Genomic DNA, 22,053 nt, shown 5'->3' with positions numbered 1-22,053 from the left:
GAGAGATGTAAAGTGAATAAATGATTTTATTTTATCGACGTAACGGCAGATCTGTGAAACGACGGGAAAAGTTGAGTATTTGTGTATACAGTGAAATAGTTTCCGTAGTGTTGGTGAATTGTCGGTACCTTTGAGTAAGGTTATGGAGGACTACTCAGTCGCTGTTATTGAATTATTTTACGGGAAGCCTGTCCGTTGCACGATAGCGTTCGTCCATGGTGGTATTTTTTGATGGAAGTTTAATCCAATCAGTCTTTCATAGCCATGTCAGTGCCAGTCCATTATTTCGAAGAATTCCTACTAAGTGCTATTTAAATTTTTCATCAATGCAAAGTGAATCATGTATACGTATTTTCATATGAATATATGTACATGTACGTAGATAGTTATTTCAAAATCCCACAATCTCTTATGTTTAACTGAAATGGATATCCGTACGTATATTGCAAAGGTCTCATTGAATTAGAGAAATGAGTAGAAATAGTATTCAGAGTAGGACAACTGTAAAATTCGATTATATATGTGAAAAATGATCGACCTTTCAATGAAAGCATTACAGATTTATTCAAAATTTAGAAACGCACTCGAAAATTCAAATATCAACATAAAAGCAATCTTCTCGAAGGGGCGCATGCTTTCGTTTTAAAATGAACATCTTCGTCGTATTTATTGAAAATTTCGAAGTAAACGACGGCATTCATCGGCACAATTCACTGTAGTTTGACATGAGTAAAAAAAAAAAAAAATTCAAACGAAATGGTTATTACTTTCGAGGATTTAATATAGAAGTCAATCATAGTCAATATTGTTTGCTATTCTTCTAGTTATCTAATTAAGATTTGATATTCGTAGTTTCATGTACTAAAGGAATTGTATGAGATGGAAAAATGATGGATTTTTTAGGAACCTTCGCTATACGACTAGTAGGATGAAGTTATTTTTTTTTTCGGCAAGAACCGCGGTTGCATTGAGGATTATTAAAGTTGTTGATTTTAGTGAAATTGATAGAGGGTAAAGCAAAAATTGAAGTTAGCAAAAGTTTTAAAAGACTTATGCTATTTTATTGATACCTGTCGAATCGGCTGAAAAATATCTTTTTCAATAATGGATGTAGACGGATGAAAATTGCCAGTGAAAAGGCGCGTAATATCCATGAACTCGGTGCCAACTAACAAGAGATTCTGAAAATTATCAAATCATTCAACAGTTTATGTGGTCACCATCTTGCAACCGAAACTTACAGGAGATTAAAAAGGTTGGTGGCATATCTCCACAAAATATGTCATTGTTTGTATGTAAATTTCTTCCGAATCGATCATGGCCTGCCAAGGATGCAGTAGTATTTACTCCAACCATGTTATAACTGGAAATTTCAGAGGTCGTAAAACGTATCGTCAAGAATCTTTGTTAAGGAGGTTGGTTCACTAAAAATTGATTTTAAAAACAATTAATTTCAATACCAGATCATCGTACATTAAGTATTTATCAAAGTAATATATTCGTGAACTATAGAGACTTCTTTGAAACTACGAGAATAGAAAACAATGAAATTAAAAACAAAAGTTTAAATATCAATGCTACGTTTTAACCAGCTTGAAACTCGATAAAAATAAGGTCCATTCGATCGATTACATTCTACGATGGCTCACTTCATTCTGAAAACTGTTTTCAATAAATTCACAAAAAATTTTTTTTTTATCATGCTGGAGTCGTTCAGTATTAAATGTCAAAATATTACATCGATATCAAAATGTATGATCAACAAATCGCAATATTTAATTGACTATCGAAAAACACGAAAATCTGTTTGAATGACTTTTTAGGAAACAGTCGGTTGAACAAACTGATCAAGATAATACATTCATTATAATAATATGATAAATAATCAATTTACGAATATCACACAATACAATTAACAAGCGGTATCGTTTTCTGGCTATACGAAACTCGATAAGTGCTTGCTTTTTCGCACACCTGACAGGTATAAAAGAAAAAAGACGCATGCGTGCGTAATGAAACGTGTTTCCTATTTGAAAACGAATTTTTTTCAAAACGACACGTCAGTTGAGATGAAAAATTTATTGGAGGGTTAAGTTCTCCGGTTGATGACAAGTCAAATTGACAAGAACAGAGAAAATAATTGATAAAAATCTATTAATTGGTCAAGAGCTGTATTTTGGTATACCATTGAATATACTGAAAGTGCTGATCTCTATCTGCACGACTCGATCCGTGACAAAGAAAAATGGTTCTTAACTTCCTACTGCAATTTGAAATTTTCGGCTGGAGCGAAGCCTGTTTCGGCTTACGTGTAGAGTACGTTGAGCGTCGCTGCCTGAGTGAGGGGTGAGCGTAGCTGATACAGTGAGACGGCGAAGTCGACTCTGAAGGGTGACGGATTGGGTTCGTTTGCGTTGCTTTTTTTCCTTTTTTGGCAATTCTTACTACTTGGAATTGTAGTACGCGACTAGTACTGGAAGTAACGTCGTCTATAAGGTTATGAGCCGTTTTTTGACCTTCTAAATCCACAGTGCTATGATCATCGCCTCGATCTTTACCATCTATCATAAAGAAATCATTAACGGAACCCTCGTTTTCGCGTTGAAATGAGAATCTGAACTTAGTCATGATGTATGATGGCGGTATCCACATATCGCCGCGCGTTTTGGTCCTGCATTTATGCACCCACGGGAGGAAGTGCACTCTGTTTCACAATGACTTGAGCGTCAGTACAAGTTTAAGACAGTTGAATAACGACAATGTGATGAACAAGTTCCTCCGAAAGTGAAATCGCAGAATTTTTAAATCTATCTGGCTTGACTTCTGTGTAATCACTCTTAAACCAAAAATACTTCAAAAGATTCATATACCGTGGAGATGATGATTGATTGTAAGTCAGAGATTGTAATTTGAGAATATTATTCCTCAAATGCAAATTCAGATCATAATTCGTTGTTAAAACACTGTCGGAGAAAGGATAGATGAAATTTTTCCACACCCTAAAACCGTAATCGTCAGGGGTTGAATCTTTTCGGTTCTTTTAGGTACAATTTTCAACGTATCGTCTTTATTCGGAGGTGTGTCTCATGTACAGCTGCAGGGCAGTGGCCACTCCATGAATCAATCAATAGCACACTTTTCGAATCAACGTTGGGGACAAAAACATGCTGCAACGAAGTTTTGAAATATTCTGAAATATTATAATACCATATTTCTGTACATATAACTTTTTCATTCCCATAAGTGAATAATCATGAAATCTATAAATCGTTTTTTCCTAAAGTAAGGCTACCAGACTTTGATACTCCTGCGTACACATTATCTGGACGAAATAATGTCTGTTGCGCAATTGGACCAAACACACTACTTGGTTCTTTGAGAACCAAAAAAAGTGGGGAAAGAAGTTTTCTTTCAGCTGACAAAGTTGGCTGAATTGTGCAACTGTGTGTAGTAGAAGCAACTGACTACACTGAACACTCCACCTTCTTTTCTCCTTCGATACTTACAGCATTAACCATGTTGGATTTCAAAATTGCACGGTCAGAATTTGGTCCAGTAATCTCACAAATCCTTGAAATACCGAGCTCCGCAAGATTACGCGGTCGCAAAATCAACTCTGCAAGAAGGCGGCGCTAATTTGGGCGGGTGGTTTTTATCATTAACGCAACAAAATGTTATCTGAACGAATAAGCTCCTCAATTGTTGCTTAGAAAAAATTTTGTAATATTAAGTAAGATAAACTGAAGTAAAATAATACCAATTCAATGTGACATTATTTCGAAAAATGCAAAAACAGGTATCCCTTACTTGTTTCTGCTCTTTCAAATGCAATTAATCGCATTTAAATATGAACAATAGTATTTTCTTTATAATCAATTTGTAACTTTCAACCCTTCCAATTTTCGACCATTTAATCTCATTGTGATCGCACAAAATGCATTTTTCATTATTCGCCATGAGAATCATGTTCCAAATAGTTTCATTCAAATATCCCAACTAAAACCATGCGAAACTGCGAAACTACCACTGGGGATGCCCAACTTTGGGAGTTGATTTCACCCGTTTAAACCGTTTTTCCGCCAATAAAAAAATACCTCTCGCTTGGATTTCAATGAAGAATAATATATCCGAAAATTAATGAAATCTGAGGGACAGCTCGATATCATTCCTCATCAGTTGCAGGTGCACCGTGTACAGGCATGGAAAAACTTTCTGTAAACTAACAATAAGTAATACTATGATGAAAAGCTTTGTCGACAGTTAATGTGATAACGATATTATGTATCGGAAAAAAAGTTGCTGTTATGCAAATAATTAATTAAATGTATTCATTTATTCTAACTAACTTGTCTCAATTGATTAATAATTCATTTGATTTAAGTAAAATGTCCTAGAATCTACTAAATTTACATCGATACAAGTTTTGTTTGATTCAATTTTTCTTTTCTAAAAACAAGTAAATATTAGCTAAAGACTCTCGAAATAATTGAAGGCGATTTGAATCCTCAAAATAAACCCTCGATTCGAATAAAATTTACCATACATAATTTATAGTAAAATTTACCCAAATTGACATTTTGTTATTACTCCGTTACCAACAATACCAGATGAAAAAGTTCTTCCGATTGTAACGGACTTTTCGCTTCAATATAAATATACAGCCATAAACAAAAATGAAATATATAGTTTTTACGTGCTCAGTTTGTGTTCTCACTCATGACTCATTATTCTCTCTCCTATTTAGTAGACTCTCCATTTCACCTTCCATTCTCAGAACCCTGATTCTGCTCTTTGCTCTCTGCACTCACCGAAGCTTCATTCGGCTCGTCCTAGGACACTACTCACCTACCCTCTGAACTGCATTCTTTGTCTTCACTGTTCCACCAATTTCCGCAGAATAAATATATTATTGATATTCTAAACATACGTAAAATTATTTAACCCTCAACCTAACCTCCGGTTGTCCTAGAACGTCAAAGCGAAGTCCATTCGTTACCGCTCGGTAATAAACGACCTTCAGGTCATTACATGGTTAATTGAATATTTTATTCAGAGAATGTTTCTCTCGTCGCCTTTCTTTTCAAGATCTAATTTATAACAAAGATTTGACACATGGACTCAAGCACAGTATTTATAATTTGTTAATGTTGACTTTCGCAACTTTTCATACTCTTACATTAAAGCCAACATTCTGATACATGTTTTTTATATAGAGATGTATTTTCCCTTGATGGAAAAACTGCAACTTTTACATTTACTTGTACATGACGATATTTTATATAATACACCATGTTTTCCGAGCTTCGCATTAGAAAGCTGCAGTACACGCGGAAACTGCGTTGTAACGAAAGGTGCCTGTTAGTAGAGCTGGGGGTCCGGGGGGTGCAAAACCCCTCGGCGGGGCAAAGAGGCAGAGCCCTTTGTGAGGAGTTGGGGGAGCCCCTCCTCCAGGAACAAAAAGAAGAAGGAGAGGAAAGGAAGGAGCGGAATGAGAATAATAAGAAGATAAGTAACGAGAACGAGAATATGAAAAAAAAGGATTGTTTACTTTCAAGTCCTAGGAGTCCAAAGAAGGCTTAAAATAGTACTCTAGTATCTGTCTAGACGCACCGAAAGCGAAGAAAACATGATTGTGTGGTATAATATACATTTTCGGTTGCCGAAGACAGGTGGATTCTGCTGAAATACCTATAGCCTGAAGTGCATATGAAATGTAGGTGAACTCAACCTATGTTTAAATGCCCATGCAACATTTTCACAAAATAAGCTGGTATATTTCACAATGTGAAACATGATGGTTTTTGGTGCGTTTGAGATGATTTGAACGTCTCTAGAAATTCTCAATGTTAAGAACCTCACAATGAGTGATTGTGTGTAATGGTTAATTTCCAAGAGATTCAAAGGGATCGAAAACTCTCAAATATACTTATAGTTGCTTGAGAGTACAACTACTCTGCAGCTGAAGTACGTTTTGAAACATGTGTTTTTCATCGATTCAGAGATAGTTTGATTTTGCATCTCATCGCTCGTTTGTATGATGTACAGTTCACCTTGGTATGAGCACATTAAAACGAAACGCGTGCACTAAGTTATATCGATTCCATTCTGATTGGCCCTTTCGAACCTCAGAGGGTAATTTCAAGTAATTTGCCTGATGTTTCTTTAATCATCCCAAGGTGAATACACGTTGAATTTTCTTATTCAATATCCCTCACTGTGTTTTCATCATTCACTTATACATCCGTTGCATTGTAATTGATTTTCTCGCAATAGCGTTTTTTTAATTGAAAGCGTGTAGAAAATTCAAATAGCTGCGTTTATTGTGGACTTTTTCAAGACTTACAGACGCGTGCACAACCAATTGAAATCCGAATACAGATCATTTCCAACATGAAAAGTGTCTAAGTTTAATCTATATGACTCTAATTCTTAAATTCATAAAAAAAAAAGAAATGAATAAAATCGAACCAGCGAAGCTGGAACATCACTCATCATCAATTAAATTCTCAATCACGCCTATTTATAAAGAAACAGAAAATTTATTCAATATTTCACGTGTAAGTAGTAATAAATCGAAGAATTGCTTCCTGATTAGTCCTTATATCGACACATAGAGCAACATCATTTCATAAATTTATCGAATGGCCATTAGCTCTTAGCAAACTGTCGTATGCCTGGTTTGCACTGACAAGAAAGTTACCTCAGGTGTACAATACTGATTTTCTCCATATTGTGATGTATTTATAAATGATAGTGTATAAAAAATGTATTAAAAAAAGCACTCCTAAACTGGACCCACAGGAAATAAGGGATGCAGCCACTGATTGTGAAAGCACTACATATATTATCTTTTGTTAATAGTGAATAGATTTCAATTGGTTATATCAAAAAATTTTAGGTTATTATAGAAAAATCTTAAGACACCGATATTTGGGGGTCCACATCAGGGATGATTATTACCCTGAAGGAGAAGCCTGAGTAAAACAAATTGCCCAGGCAAAGTGAATAATGCTTATTTCTCGTCGCTAATTGTATATTCAAATATAATTTTTTATTTTTTTAGAAAGTTGGTGGTCAAGCAAATGCCACGAAAATGCCTCCCAATTGCTCTGAGTAAACACTCGTGTGCGAAGAGGAAACTTAACTTTTTTCATGCTTTCTTGCGATTTTCTTCAATGTATGTGTCTGAATTATTCATGGTTATTACTTATCAACCAGAATTATTAGTTCTTAATCAAAAGTACTTATGATTACCCTTTTTACAGGTAGTCGAATATTATTGTTTCTTTTTCCGAATTGTCACTCAGGGTGACTTGTTTCAAAATGAGGGTACGGGTCAAAGTGGATACGGGCAAAGCTGATGGATATCTAAAGTTTATCGCAGAATAACGTGATCGAATAGTGGAATTAGGAATCAAGATGGATGTACACCCTAACAGTGAAAATACTGTTGGAATAGCTTCCAAATAACATTATCAACAGCTCATGCACGGGTACGTTAGTTTACATTAAACAATGCAAGTGAATAAGGACTTTCATACGACTGCAATTTTTTCAACCTAAACTGTAAAGCTCAAAGTATCATATGAAATAGTTAAGTTAACAACTTATGCATGGTAACTGTTTATATGATGATTTTCGTTTATTGCAAAAATTCGTTACTGGAAAATCATTACAAAAATACGACGGGGATTGTTCATGTTATTTGGAAACGATTCGAATAATAATCTCGCTGTTAAGGATTACATCCACGCTACAGGTTTTTTTAGACTAATTCCATTGGACTAGCTTTGGTACTTACTTTTTTGCCGACAATGACGAGTGTATCTATAAGTCTCATCACATGTGTTCAGAATCCGTTCTGTCCAGGCTTCCTCTACTACACGTATTACGAAATGAAGAAAATCGATAAGGTTCACCTCGGGTATTTTCCTCGTAAGTATTTTCGACTCGATTTGTGGTTTGCTGCAATAAGAATCTAACTTGTCATAGTCCCTCGATGTGCGTGAAATCCGAAAAAAAACTGAGCCACTTTAAATGTTGTAACCAATATTTATGAATTTGAAATGTGAAAAAGTTAGTTGTGCTTTGTGCATATAAATTTGATAATTTGAATTGACTTTAAATTGGTAAACACGTAGAAGACTTGTCTACAGTGGAGGAATGAAAATATTATCGCAGTTAATTGGGGAATTCGAGTCCTGCGTTCCTTGCGCCGAGAATTAAGTTTAAGCTGGAAATGAGCGAGTAATATACACCATAGTAATACGTTGTTAACAAGGTGGCTAATTGCCATTTAATCAACGGAAAATGACTCGCTGTGAGTTTAGTGGGGCTGTTTCTAGTCGGGTAATGTAACTTTATCTACGTACCTATCGTACACAGGCCAGGGTGCTCGGACAAACATTTTAATATCAATGTTTGCTTTATTATTTATTTATCATCATAATAAAATGTACGAAATTACGGAGAATCGAAGTAGTATAATAAGTATTCCTACATTAATAAGAGATTATAGTATTTCTAAATGAGTTGTTATAATTTTGACAAATAAAAGTTCGTACTGCACGTTTAGAAACAGTGTTATCTACTGTTGGAAAATTGGAAATGTGAAACTGTTACAGATGTTATGTCCATTATGGACAGTTCATATTATTTGGGTTCTTTCCCGCTTAAAGTACGGATACACCTGAAGGGTGGTTATAATCGGATATAGTTTGGATTCGATGAGGACGTCAGTAGGGTACTGATTAAATGGTTTATTGTTCATAATTGAAAATAAATAAAAGATCAGGAGTGATAGTGAGTGGCGTGAGGCTGGATGGAGATAGAAAGACAGGATATAGACTATAATGTTAATATAAGAAATGTGGGAAAGTACGCAGTAGGAGCAATAGATGGTAAAGACGTGTGGCGGTACACCGAACATAATAGGATAAGTAATAAGTTTTTCAACAATAATTTTGTCAGACATTTCTCTGACGGTGTTTTATTGATGAATTATGATCTGAATTTGCATCTGAAAAATAACATTATTAAATTGCAATCCCTGACTCACAGTCAATTAACATCTCCACGATATGCCAAACTTTTCAAGTAGTCTTGGTTTAAAAGTAGTTACACAGAAGTGAAGCCAGAAGGATTCAAAAGTCCTGTGGACTTCGGTTTCGGAGAAACTTGTTCCTCACATTGTGAAATTCCAGGATGCGATAATATTGCGATTAATCGTTGTTCCTGGTGCAAGAAGTCCTTATGTTTTTATCATTTTTTCGACGATTACCATTACTGCAGTACTTATAATGAGTAATGTAATGCATATTCCTCCGAATACGGAAATAATGCGACAGTAAATAACTAATTATTGTTGAAATTCAATATATTGTTGGGTGCGTAGTAAGTCGAGATTTGTATTCATCGCTGTACAATAATGTGTACTTGACGGTCGACTGATAGCGAAGAAATCAGACCGGAAAAAGAGAAAGAGAATTAGACTATAGACTTGGAGCTAAACTTACGTATTCGGATTAATAAAATAAAATAAAAACCGATTTTCCTCATTCGTTGTAATCGTTTCATAAATCTAACAATATCATATTTGTACAATTTTGTGACATCTACTATGTGATGATTCCAAAATTGCAAGGTCAGAATCAATAATATCAATTGATGCGCGGCTGCACATAATGACTGCATCTATTGGACTGGCCGCCCGAAATTCAGATCTAAGTTTAAACAGCCGCAAAAGCGGTGGGGACAAGCTATTGTAATTTTTTTACCTCTATGGTTTTTACGCGCCAGTCAACCAGAAAAACTGATTCATTTTTATCATATGTCTCGCATGATACGTCGCAACAGACAGATCAAATTAGAACTCCGCCGAAACAAAATGTAATTATTTTGATGCTTCTGCGTCACAAGATAATTTTAATTTTGTCAATGGTATACAAGCCATTTCATGTTAACTTTCCGATTCAATTCAATGTTTTGGAAAAAAATAATAACCAAAGTCCTAAATGTTTACAGCATTAACGATGTTGATTCCAAAATTGTAAGCTCGCAATCGATTCCAGTAACCTCACAAAATACTAAAATACCGTGCTCCGGAAGATTTCACGATCGTAAAAGAAACTATGCCAGAAACCGTTCGGCAATTTGTGGGAGTAGTTGCTGTTATAAATACAACCGAAATTTATCGAAACGAAGAAGCTCCTAAATTGTAGCTTAGAAAGAGCTTTGTAATGTTAAATAAGACGAATTGAAGCAAAATAGTGCGATTCTAATGGGAATTCGGCTGCACGTGTATAAGGGTAGTTCACCCTCTAAGTGACGTTATTTTGAAGAACGCAAAAATACGTGTCCCCTCCTTTTTTTTCCTGTTTCAAATGCAATTAATTTAATTGAAATCTGAACAATAGTTTTATAGTTATGAAAATTTTTTAACTTTGAACCCCTATAATTTCCGACTATTCAACCCCGTCGTAACCGACCAAAATGCATTATTCTTTATTGGTCATAGGAATTATTCTCCAATTGGTTTCATTCAAGTATCTCAACTGGAAGTATGCGAAGCTATGAAACAACCACTGAGGATGCCCAACTTTGGGGGCTGATTTCACCCTTTTACACCGTTTTTCCGAGGATAAAAAAAAATACGGGTCGCTTAGATTTCGATGAAGAATAACATATCCTCAAATGGTTGAAATCGGGGGGGGGGGCCTCAGGCAGTTTCCTTACGAGTCATGCAGAAGCTTAGATACAAATTTTTGAAAATGACGGAAAAATCGAATTTTTTCAAATTTAAAAAAATCTCCAGCGGCCGGATTTGAGCGCATCAAGCTTAAATTTTGAGAATCATCTTTTTTTCTGACTTGCTTTCGAAAAAAAAAAACAGCAAAATCGGTGACCTACCCCCGCAACTTTTCGCCGAAAAGTAATAGATCTGCCCATCGGAGAACACTTTCAAGATATTGCACTTTCGAAATTTGATATAAAAACAATTGATTTTTTGAAGTTGCTAATGGACTCTAACCCCTCGTGGTCGGGATCAACCCAGGTCACTCGCGTGGTAGTCGTTCGTGATTGTTAGATGCAGGAAGAGGCTCGAGGATATCCATTGCCACTCACTCAAAACGAGCTCCAACGTTATAAATCTGAAGTGAACTGTGATCCTTGGCTCGAGGTCCCTTTATAGCCATACAGACTTGACATATTTTGCACCAGTCTTCTACATCAGCTCGACAGTAAGACCAAAAGTAACGCTATTTGATCTTGCAGGAGATCTTGTTTGAAGCGAAGTGGCCGCCATCTGGAGAATTATGACGGACGGCTAGTATTTGTGGAATCCGATTTTTGGGAACCAAAAGCTGCGATCTGAGTTCCCATAAGTCCGAAAATTCCCATTTTCGGTACAAAAAATCGTCGATTAAATAAATAGAATCCCATTGAGCCCAATAAATTTTCAAATATAGCACGGCTGAGGATACTTCTTGCCAGTGCGAGCCAGCTTCTACTTCTTTCCAGGATCTAACCTGAGCTAAGGCGTTATTTCTAGCTGTGAGATTTGCCATTCTTCAAATTGTCCTTCGAGTGAAATTATATGAATGGCAAGAAGGGCATATCGATATATTTGTAGGTGCGCACACTGTTTACAATCTGTCATTTCTTTACTGGCTCGACGAAATAGGGCATCACCGTTTCCATAATGAAGTCCAGTTCGTTGACAAATCGAAGTCGTATTGCTCAAGCCTCTCTATCCACCTAGCTATCTGACCTTCGGGGGGGCTTATTGTTAAGCGAAGGTAACCACCTTAAAAAAGCATGGTCTGTTCTGATGGAAAACTTCCTTCCATACAGATTGTTTTTATGACAATTGAAAGTTCTCTCCGGGCGACAAAAATTTCTCTCTGTTTTACCAACAATAAGGACTCTACTATAATAACAAGTCACACTTTCTAGACCTTCCTGAACCTGAGATAGAACTTTACCTATTCCAGAAAGTAAAGCGTCAGTATCCAAAATGAAAGGAAGCTCAGCTTCTGGAAAAGTTAAAATAGGCGAAGAACTAAGGCAGGTATTCAGGTGATTGAAAGCCTTTTCGCACTCCGGACTCCATTCGAAAGGAACTTTATTTCCAGTTAAATGATGAACAGGCTTTGCTATGATGGCGAATCCTTTCACGAATCTTCAGCAGCATGTGCATAGTCCCAAAAAAGCTCCGAATTTATTTTTTGTTCTTTAGCGTGAGCCACTGAGATACCTTTTCGATCTTGGCAGGATCCGTTTTCACTCTATCAGCTGAGACGATATGACCAAAGAACCTAATTTCTCGTGGGAATAGATGAATTTTTTTAGGCTCATTCGCAAGCCTGCCTGCTTCAGTCTAACTAAAAACTTCTTTAAAGGTCTGTACCTCTACTTCGAAAGTTTAACCAAAAACAATTACATCATTCGATACAGGTACAAGGCATATTTTCGCTATGAGTCCTGATAGAATGGCTTCCATCATACGTTCAAAGGTAGCTGGAGCGTTACTCAGACCGAAAGGCATAACCCCAAACTGCCGTAATCCTCCGAGTCTGGTCACGAAAGCTGTCCTTTCATTGTCCTGAGGATCCATTTCAACCTGCCAGTAGCCGATTTGCAGTCGATAGGGCTGAAACAACTAGCCTCGGCTGCCAAGTCGAAAGTTTCGTCGATCCTCGAAAGCGGCTAGGAATCGTTTTTCGTGTTACCGTTCAGTTTCCTGTAGCTGATACAAAACCGCTTCCAATCGTCCCTTTTGTAGACTACAAGCCCTTGGATTCAAGAGAATTTATGACTTTAGTGTACGATTGAGGTTCTACACTCTTATTGTTAGTTGATAGCGCACTATATATCTCTGTAGCGTATCGGCGGAACTACTACGTTTCTCCGAAAATTATATGTTGGATGCTGCTACTCTTCTGGATTAGCTGGATAATGCTCCTCTGCAGGTATCTCCCGTTCAACTTGCTGCTGTACATTTCGTTCTTCAGGTTCTGCAGGTGCTTCATATGCTTTATTTCTCTTCACGTCATCGTCTGGTATAAACCAAGCAATAGAGCAGAAAACGAGTGAATCTGTGACAAAAATATTACCAGGATACTGACTGTGCGATTACACGGAAAACTGTCCGTCATTATATTCTGCTATGTTTTCGAGTTGCAATTATAATTTGTTAATTTGTTATAAACATTTAATAGCAAAAAATCGTGCTTATTTGTTTTCTTTTGTAAATCCAAAACTAATGAAGCAATCTTAATGCTTTGAGTATACGAACTGCAGAGAATCAAAAGTCGAAGAAAGCGAGTGTTACAACGACTCGATAAGAATATTATTAACGGAGAAAGGCCGGAAAACCCGGAGAAATCAGCATTTTTTCAAAAATTAATAATTCTGCCAATTTTTAAGTTGCCGCACAGGCTCTTCGCGAGATAGTAGTGATTGATAGGTACCTTATGTGTGCACAACGCAGGTGCTGTCAGATAATTGGTTTTTGCATAATTGCAATTAGAATTTTTTATGCATTATCTTGCAGCGTACCTGGATGCATCCAAAGTAGTCTGACTTCAATTTTCGAAACAGATTTTAAACAGCGCTTCTCCGCGTCTGCCGCTCTACCCTCACTACTCAACCGTTTTTACGCGTTCATCCGTTTTCAGTCACGTTTGCAAGGATTTTTCACTTATTTCGCAGAATTTCAATGCAAAATGAGAATACAGGTTTGTAGTATTATATTTCTACAGATCTGCACATATCCGATAGAAGTGGCGCCTCTTGTCGAGAATAGGTTCTGTTCTACGCCTGGAACATACTGAACATTGTTGACCTTTCGGGGCTCCCACTCCTTATTGATCTATGCATCGACCAATACAGTTTTTGCACCGCGTGCTCGGAGTTGTCTTCTATCTGGAACTATCACGAATATTTCGTCTAAATACTATTCGTAATCTACCAATCAGTCTTTTCTCGGAGACATACGTTTTGAAGCCCGGTTAGGGGACGGGTTGCGCCTGACCATTAATTGTACGAAAACCCATATATATGATAGTTCTTGGAAATTATCTGAAAATTATCGAATCTGAATATTCTGTATATTTTCATGTAGTATATGTACATGTACGCACAAATCTTCATTATAATATAATAATGAATGAAATGCATTGGGTATAGATAATTCTTCATGGGTATATGAATTATACATACGTACATTAAATTTTATTTACGATTATTTTTCTGCGTGGGGATACATTATACCCTCCTTCTATATTAAACGCGATTTCGTATAGCTATTCAAGAATTTAATAATGTTAATATATAATTTTCGTGGCATTCAATGATAAAAATAAATATCCAAATGCATATAGTATATAATATATGTATATTAGACCTGTCCTTAAGAAGGGCACAATCGAATTTCGATGGTCTTACCCCCCAAATTGGTTCGTAATAATTCAAAAAAAATGTCAGAATTTTTAAAATTTTTTCCCTCCATATTTACCCATTGCTAGGAAGCCTTACTTTTTCCCATAAGAAAAGCATTGATTTTTCGTGATTTTTAATCTTTTTTTTACCGCTGCCTTAATTATCAGCTAAAAAATCGTAAATTCTCTGAAAATGTTGACAGTTATGTTACCTTTTTGTCGATTTTTTTGGAATTCGATACAAGCATTTTTTGGCTAGATTAATCACATCTTTATTCTCTGTATGTTGCGAAAAACGCGGACAAAAGATGTGATTGATCTAGCCCAAAAATGCTTGTATCGAATTCCAAAAACTTTGACAAAAAGGTAACATAACTTTCAACATTTTCTGAGAATTTACGATTTTTTAGCTGATAATTAGGGCAGCGGTAAAAAAAAGATTAACAATCACGAAAAATCAATGCTTTTCTTATGGGAAAAAGTAAGGCTTCCTAGCGGTGGGTAAATATCGAGGGAAAAATTTAAAAAAATTCTGACATGTTTTCAAAATTATTACGAACCAATTTGGGGGCTCCGACCATTAAAATTCGACTTTGCCCTTCTTAAGGACAGGTCTAATGTATATGATTTCCTCAAGATATTAAATGAGAAATAACCAGACAACTTCTTGATTAGTCAGTTTCTATTGTATTTACTAATGGTGTGTAATGCACTTTTGTAATACCGTTACATCTATAATCCCAATAAAATGACATAATAAGCTCTTGACTCGAGAATTCTTTCAAAATGAATCCTCGATTGGGAAGTTCACCCTCAATTTGGAGGTAAACCCTTGACTTGGGGATTAACCCTCACTTAAGAGGTAAGCCCGCAACTTGGGAGTAAATCCTCGACTTGGGAGTAGATCCTCGATTTGAAAGTAAACCCTCGACTTGGGAGTAACCTTTGACTTCGAGGTTGACCCTGAATTAAGGGGTACGAATTTACCCCTTAGAGGTTGAGGGTTATTTTGGGGGTTGTTTTGGGGGTAAAATTCGGAGTTTTTTCCGTAAGGGTCGGACGCTGAATATAAATAGAATGTCACTTACCTTTCGATGGTTTTGGTAATTCGGGCTGTGGGCGGCTCTGTGTGCTCAGCGGGCAGTTGAAGATCATTTTTCGTCTGTTACTTTATAAGGTTTATTAAATAAATTTTAGTAAGGCCAGATTTAGGGTAGCACAAAAAAATAAAGAATATAACGATTATATGAACAATAACAAAAGTAAAATTAAAGAATTTAGTTAATTATAATTTTAAGATAGGTATACCAATAAGGGTTTAAACAAGGACGACAGATTATATATAATTAACATCGTCGAGCAAAACTGAATGAATTGAAAATGTAATATGTATGGGCAGAACTTGAAGTGTTTTCTTTAAACTCAAAAGCTGAAGTTCTGAAGTGAAGCTAAGAAAAACTGTTGAACGGGGTTTTCTTCTAGAATTTGGAAATTAATCCGAAGAAACCCCTGATTGGTTCCTTGCTATTTCACAAGGAGGGAACCAATCAGAAAAAATGAAATATATTTTGTAATTTCTGATTGAAAGGAATATACCTATAACCCGGAACAGCCCCTTGATTGGTTCTTCACGGTTTTTGGAAGGTGGGACCAATCAGGGAAAAGAAAAGATATTTTGTGAATTCTGATTTGTTAATATTTTGCGCGCCCTGGGGCCCGGGGCAGGGTAGTGGAACAGCTTCGCCCACCATCGCTCCACCCGCACGGGTGCAGGCAAAAACCGCTCATCCCTTGTTTATGCTTACTAACTAATCTATGTTACTGTTGCAGTTTTCTATCTACGTGCCACTTTTACGGATAGTTTATTGCCCTGCATGTGCGCTCCAGATGTCTACTCCTCGAAAATACCTTCCGACATTTTCGGGCATTTATTTTGGCATTTAGAAAATAATCAAAGGGATCCACGTGGCGTTCACATGCACGCGGCTTACTTACTTTTAAGCAAAGGAAAGATTAAAATGAACCGTGAAAGCTGTTAATGAAAAATAGAATAAAATCGTGCGATGATTAATATTTAGGGGCAGAGAGCATCGAGGATGTGGCAGCCCCTCAGACTGCGAGACAAACATCCAGATCTTTTGCTGTTCCAATATCTGTTTTTATTGAGAAACCATATTCGACGGACCTTGTCTTGTTTGATTTAACTTCTCTTTTGTCACTAGACCTGGATTTTTCTTTTTTATTTGGGTATTCCGCGTTTTCAATGTGCAAATTCAACATACAAGAGAAATTCGGTGACTTTCTTCAAGTCGGCGATCGTTTTGTTGCTTGATCCCTTCTTTTTCTTGAAGTTTGCAATGTATGCGCCCCCAGAGACGTCTACTTCGCTTATTTTGTTCAGCTGATCTTCGCCAAGTTTAAGTCTCGAAAGCAAACTATTCAAATCACAGCCTTCCTTCATATTGTACCAAACAGTTTTAAAATTTTTATAACGTGAAGTCAAGCTGCTGACGACCCGTGCCATTTTAATATTGTCTGATAGGACTTCACCTTGATCTTCTATTTCTGCTACGAGGATCATCGCATGAGATACATGTGCGACGACTGTGTCTGTATCTTCATTTGCAAAGCGAAATTTTCATCGAAAAGCATCATTAAACTAACCTCGCTTCGTGTACCATGTATAGGAGACTTTCTTATACAAATCGGACAAATTTGCATAAAAATTGACCGACACATTTTTGATTTAGCTGCATCTTTTTTACGGGTTCTATATCGAAAAAAAAGTGATACTCATTCAAGGATTTTTTTTTCACACAATTTGGAAAACAGAGGAGATTGAAAATTTGAAAATCCGGCGATGTTCGGCTGGAGACTGATTTTCAAAAATTCATAACTTCAGTTCTGTTTGAGCTAGAGAGTTCTTTTTTTCATTTTTAAGCTAAAAGAATGAATTTTAATAGAAAAATAGTTTCATTGAAAATTATTAACCAATTCTTTTGTTATAAATGTCACGTGCAGAGGATGATCTGAAGGATCTCGTCCTGCGTGATCTAAAAGAATATATATATATATATATATATATTCCCAATATACTTTGGGCTTCGCTTGTATAAAGTGTAAACGCACCTGCTGTGATGAAAGTATGCTATTCTAAGTGACAGATTCTCAGTGGTACGGTCAAAACGAATGGATGGGACTCGAATTGTTCACAATGGTTTATATTTTGTTCAATGAAATAAATCAAGTATACTATTACAAATAACAAAGAGCTTTAGGACAACTGAGTGCTACGTTACGGTTTAGCGAAGGTGAGTCGAGGAGTGGGCCACATTGGGTAGTGACTCTTAGGACACACCACTGATTCGCCGAGCCGTTCCGTTAAGAAATCTTGAGTCTCCACGTTGCCTTTATGCGTGATGGAAGGTCCTTTCCAGTGGCTGGTTCGATCGATGGGGTGCACCACTCACTTATCTCCTGGCTGAGATCTCGTTGGTCTCACACTCCTCAATTTCGACTGACTTGAAGGTGTCGATGGATTAAAAATTACCGCTCGGTTTCGTCGGTGGTGGGGCGTTAATTCTGCAGAGTAGCTATTGTGCCACTTTTTCGGTGCTAATGCACTCACTGACTTATCTAGTTGTGTACGGGGAAGCGACTCTCGCAGGAATGTGCTGGGCAAGCAGCTTCACGTTTAGCGCGTGTCGCGTGTTTCAAAGGGGCGGTTCGTAATATAAACAAGTAAAATGTTTAAATTGATTTTTAACAATTGCCCCCACCTCGTAGCGAGTTCTTAGTATAACCATCGTATTCTACGTCAAATTTTCTATCAAAAGCGCATTTTCAATCGATGGAGAAATTATTATTACTATTGGAAAAAAATTAATTTATCTAGTGCGGCACGTCACATCGGCGCGCGGGTTCCATTGCAAGCCTCATTTTCTTACCTCGTATTTTCTCTGTAATATAAATGATTATTCTATATTTTTAATTAAATAATATTATTTAATTAGCAAATAACACTTCGTAAAGAATTGAACGAAAAAATAATTGAATAAATAAAAAATATTATTGTAGCAAATAAAAAATTAATTTATTAAGATTTCAAGACATTAGTTTATAAGTACCTCGTTCTGCATTACATCGTACAATGTTTACATTTACTCTTAACGTATGTATATAGTATTTTTCATTTAAAAATTTTTACAATAGTTTTTTTTTCATACAATGAAAATTGCTTTGCTTCCAATTCTTAAGGAGAGATTGGATTCGTACAATGATACTTTAAAATACCTTTTACCATTTCCTTTTTCTTCCTCGTCATACTCATCATTTGTCGAATAGCGACTCGTTATATTCGGTAGAGCTTCTGTCGCCCAAGTAAATAATTCGTCGGGTGTGCGAATAGGATTATTTACCCTTTGAAGACTAACTCTAGCAGCAAGTCGTTTTAATGTTCCACCTATACTGTCACAAGGCCCTTTACCATGTGAAGTTGGGAAAAAGTGCCACTCAGCTGCTATTTGAAAATCTTTGAAATCATGAGCAAGATTTATGGAATTTTTGTTTGTTTTTATACTGTCCGCTTGCACCATCCGAAAAATACAGGGTGAGTTTCTTATCTTGGCACGTCAAAATATCTCAAGAAATACGCATCGTACAAAAAAAATTTCAGAATCAGAACTGTTTGGTCTCGAGGAGGAAAATTTACTATGTGAAAATCAACCCCCCCACTCCAACCCATAAATGCGGGAGGGGCAGTAACTTTAAAATTTCGAATGGGAACCTTTATTTTTCACTGCAGATTCGAATTCTACATGAAAAAATACACAAGTTTCATTTGAAATTTTTTTTCGATTCGAGACAAATGGCGTTTGAATCGCGAAAAATCAAATTTTTGATTATTCCAAGGAAGGCGCTCCAAATCGAAGACAAGGAAGTACGTGTTGAATGTTTTCAGGAGAACAATTCGATTGTGCATAGTTTCACCTCAATCGCCACAACCACTCTTAGCGCTACCCAGGAATAACGATGTAAATTCATGTTTTCTGTTCCCTTCGGGGTGCTTGCTTTCAGTGAGTCCCCTCGCCTCTCACTATTGGGGTGCTTGTTTTTAATCGATCTTTTACATCAAGTGCTCGAAATGGCGACCTCCCACTTCGATGCATTTGTTGATCCGTGTTTCGAATGAGGTTAAACTATACACAATCGAATTGTTCTCCTGACAACATTCAACACGTACTTCCTTATCTTCGATTTGGAGCGCCTTCCTTGGAATAATCAAAAATTTGATTATTCGCGATTCAAGCGCCATCTGTCATGAATCGAAAAAAAAAATTTCAAATGAAACTTGTGTATTTTTTTATGTAGAATACGAATCTGCAATGAAAAATAGAGGTTCCCATTCGAAATTTCAAAGTTACTACCCCTCCCGCATTTAGGGGTTGGAATGGGGGGTTGATTTTCACATAGTAAATTTTCCCCCTCAAGATCAAACAGTTCTGATTCTGAAAATTTTTTTGTACGATGCGTATTTCTTGTGATATTTCGACGTGACAAGATAAAAAACTCACCCTGTATATTATCTTATTGATAGAAACATAAAAACAAAACTTTTGATCTTCAACTCGTCTTTGTCATCTTTATGATAAATTGAAAATGGATGTATTGTTACTTGATCATTATTTCAATGTATACCTTGAACAGAATATTTAATGATAAAGGTATAATTTTTAGAAAAATCACAAATTACGATGCATTCATTTTTCATTAATTTAGTTTTTTGTCATTTAAAACTTCCTTTTGTTGTTTACTATAAAAGAATGTAGCGATAATTTACTTGAGCGGTTACTTAAAAATTGTAAAAATTCGTTAACGGGTAAGGTTTGTAATGAAGTCCTTTCAGCTGTAACCAACTGCTTGTACTTAATATTTTCGATTAATTTCTCTTCACAATTTTGTTCTAATTGCTCAATAATATTCGTTATACCAGGGCACTTGTCACACGATCTCAAAAAACAATTATTAGATTTTACATCACACATCATACGATCCAAACAATCATGATAATTTTTGATTGGTCGTTGTGAATTTTCTGTGACTGATTTTAAATTCGCTCCATCTAATAATAATTTTACATTTTCATGTATCGGACAGACACACACTGAATGAGTACCACTAGTTTCTGCCAATACGCAGTGTTTCGGTCGTAAGCTAGCAAAGTTTGAAGAACAACATTTTACTGTTGGATGATTGATTTTGAATGATTTGTATAATTCTTTTGAATTGTTTAAAAGTAAGCGTTTCTGCATCTGCATTCTTTTTCCATTCACTTTTACAGAGATGTAATATTTTTAGCCTGGCATGAATTGAGTGTAATTATCAGACTGAGAAAAGGTAATTATAGTATTAACAGTATCTGCTTCTAAAGATGGATGGTTTTTAGGATTTGGATCGCTTAATGTGCCTTCATCTTGAACAATATTTTTTGCAACAGATATCATATGGCGAGTAGTGGTAGGAAAATTCTAGCAGAATGTTTTTGTAAGACCAATGTCTAAAAATAGTAAAAATTTTTATTTTATGAGTTCGGTCTTCAGTAGTATTAAAACTTTCGTGTAAAGTTCTTAAAATTGTGATATCATCATCATCATCATCATCACCCAGTGAACACAATTATGTCAAACTGATGTCAGAATGACGTCATGTCACGTCATGATTTACGTAAGATGTGAGTCATATATGAGTCACATATGACTCATAATTTCCCACTTCCTGACGTAAGATTCTTACGTAAGATAAATGACGTAAATATGACCTCCAATTGACATCATTATGACTTAACTGACGTCAAAATGACATAACTCTGATGTCATAGAGAAGTAAAGTCGGTACCGGAAGCTTACAAAAATATGACGTCCAGCTGACGTACTTGTTATTTAGCTGACGTCAAGATGACTTAAATTTGAGGTAAAATAGTGATGTAAAGTTGCTTACAAAATTGTGACGTCTGGCTGACATGATTATAACTTACCTGACGTCTCGATGACATAACTCTGATGTCATAGTGATAAAAAGTATTTAAGAATGCTTATAATAATATAACTGTTACAACAGAACTTGTAAAGTCAAAATGTTTATATTTTTCATTTATAAATAGTGATTATTTTGTTACTGTACCTCTATTACAATATAATAATTAATTTTGAAATTAGTTTATATATTTTATTTATGACAATATCCTAATATTTTCAATGTTAAAAATATATTTAATGTTTGCATTTAAAGAGAATTTGCGGTAAGTTAAATTTGGACACTAAATATAAAAGTAAAAATTAAGAAATATCATATGAAATTCCACTTATGAATTATTAAATCAATACATGATACAACATAGAACATAAATAGAAAAGTATCGTTGATCGTTTTTTTTATACCGTCGTGACATTAGTATTATGTCACTCGTATGTAAAAGAATGACCGGAAGCTGATGCTTAAGTATGACGTTCATCGTACATCAATTTTACGTAAAAGTATGAGTTGTTTCTTACGTAAGAATATGACGGTATTATGATATCCTTTTGACGTCAGAATATGACTTGTAATTTATGTA

General features: G+C 35.8%; 1 protein-coding gene across 1 annotated transcript in view; it reads left to right on the top strand.

Moving 5' to 3' along the window:
• The window catches only part of LOC107226905 (sodium-dependent dopamine transporter), a 429,903-nt gene that overhangs the window by 3,156 nt on the left and 404,694 nt on the right, over positions 1 to 22,053 (top strand). The gene's annotated exons all lie outside the window — the stretch shown is intronic.

Source organism: Neodiprion lecontei, chromosome 3 (genome assembly GCF_021901455.1).
Source record: "Neodiprion lecontei isolate iyNeoLeco1 chromosome 3, iyNeoLeco1.1, whole genome shotgun sequence".
Classification (NCBI taxonomy): Eukaryota; Metazoa; Arthropoda; class Insecta; order Hymenoptera; family Diprionidae; genus Neodiprion; species Neodiprion lecontei.
The sequence above is the reverse complement of the archived record's forward strand: the minus strand, read 5'-3'. Positions and strand labels throughout refer to the sequence as shown.